Consider the following 2,521-nt stretch of genomic DNA (forward strand, 5'->3'; position numbering starts at 1 on the left):
TATCAGCGTTAATGAGATCAAGTGAGAAAAATTAAAACTGAAATTATACGAATGAAACTAAAAAATTGTCCCGATTAATCTAATGAAACAAATAAAAGTTTTGAAAAATATTACCAAACCCAAAAATTACTTACATTTGAGGAAAATATACAGGGCGTAAGATTACAGATCGGCAGACAGGTTGCAAATGCATGAAATAAATAATTTTAAATGTATTTAATTATTTATTTAATATCCGTCTGTAAAATTATTTTTATAAATATTAATTTAAAAAACAAAATATTTTTTTTATTGTTAAAATATTTTGATGCTATTTTTGTACAATTTTAATTACCCAATTAATTAATTAATTACGAATAATTGAAAAGCAATTATTAAGCATCTAACAGTAGTTGAAAACAGAAATTCGAGAAGCCGACATCCGTCTATTGGAATCGACACGCGAGTTAAATAAAGCATCTGCATCGGTACTTGTAAATATATACACGCTTCGGAAGATATAATATATACTCATTCTCATATAGTTTATTATATAGACGTCCATGAGGCATTCTACATAACAGATCTAATTCATGCATTCTATACGATACTTTATGCAATTGGCAATGTATGCAATACCTGTTAATAGTGCGCGTGTATATTTTTGTTTATTTATAGTTTTGTATATTTCATTTTTCTTCTCTCCTTCTATTCTCTGTTTCTGCTTTCTATTACTCTATATTCTGCTTTTGTTTATTCATATACTTTTGTTTGTTGAATAAAACTTTTGTTGAATAAAACTTTGAAAATGAAATGAAAATATATATATATATATACTTTGCTCTTCGAATCATCCATTCTCACATTCTCACACTCTCTCTCTCTCTCTTTCTTTTCTATATCCTCGTTACATTACACTATCATTCTTGCTCTCTCACTTTTTCAACTATATCTCTCTCACTTGCGTCATTTCTGCTAACATTACCTGCCTGCAGTAAAACACCGTGGTTAAGCAGAAAATGTCCTACTAGATTTGCCACTGCCTACTTACTCACCCTACTCTACTACTTTCTTTTTTTTCACTCCTTTACGTCCTCCTCTTTTTTACCATCTCTCTTTCTTGCATTCAATGCAAAAACGCAATTGTTTTGGACTAATCCATTACAGGGAAATAAAAAAGCAATAAAAACTAATTTTATACCTCATCGTTACCTTGGCTCTATGCTGTGTTTTTGGATTGGTTCAATTTCCGCCTTGCGGTGTAAATTTTTGAATTACACGCCTTCCGTCAACGTGTGTGTGTTATGTGTGTGTGTGTGTGCGTGTGTTGTGTGTGCGTGTGTGTGTGTGTGTGTGGGTATGTGAATGTATATAGGTGTGTGTGTGCACATGTACGTTAGTATAGTATTAGTGTTGTGTGTACGTGCTATATTCAATGTGTGTATGTGTGTGTGTGCGCGCGTGTGTGTGTAGTGCATTTTTGTTTGTAAGTTAAGTTTGCATGAAGTTGTGGTGGTTGTACCTTTCATTGCTTTTGTTTCTGTTGCAATTTCGTTGTTTTGGTCACATTTTTATTTGGTCGCTGGCAACTGCCGCGAGATTGTCAGCCTCTTGAGATGATGGGATGGTGACGGCGAGATCGTTAATGTCATTGAAATGAGGCTATTGGCGTTGTAATTGCTGCTGTCGTCGTTCCTCGAATGAGTTATGCATCTGATGGGTTGGTTGGTTAGCTAGTTGGTATTCTTTTGTTGCAATATCTCATTATTTTGACCCATCGATTTTTCATATTATATTGTTGTCAGGGTGATGTTATTCGTCGTTATTGTTGAAACTGTCGCTAGTTAGTGAACTTAAAACGACAAAATCATAATGATAGTTTTGTTTATAAGTAATAATCCCTGATTACGGATTGTCGTATCATTGATCCTGAAAAGACTTATTGTTCTTATTGTACGGTGTTATTAATATTCGAATAAACTGTTTTCCATAATTTTTTATGTTCTTTGTTACTGAATAATAGTTTCGTAATTGTTATTGATAATTTTTCAGTCAACAAACCCGATGAAAATTATTTATAAACCTGAATTAGTTGTTGTTTTAACAAAACAACGAATACAATAATATAAATAATAATTATGATATTAATGATAAATAATAATAGAATAATGATAAAGTAGCATTTTAAGTGTCAGTATTCATACTGTTGTTAATAGTAATGGCATACAATGTGAATGTACAGACGTATAGCTGCGTCGTTTGACACGAACTGCCTCAAAACTTGAAGAGAAATAAAAGCAATAAAAGCCATAGAGTTATGATCTCAATTCACTTTTTGCCGAATCAAGTAAAGTAGAAGTATTAATTGTCATGTAGTTAGTAGTAGTAGTAGTAGTAACAGCAGCGGCAGTATTAGTACTAGCAGCAGTAGTTTTAGTAGTAGCAGTAGTAGTATAGCAGCAGTAGTAGAAGCCATTGTAGTTGTAAGACTATCAATTAAAATTTACAGAAAACCTGAAAAATTATTAGTATTCTTTATTAT

This window comes from Helobdella robusta (assembly GCF_000326865.2).
Source record: "Helobdella robusta unplaced genomic scaffold HELROscaffold_202, whole genome shotgun sequence".
Taxonomy (NCBI): Eukaryota; Metazoa; Annelida; class Clitellata; order Rhynchobdellida; family Glossiphoniidae; genus Helobdella; species Helobdella robusta.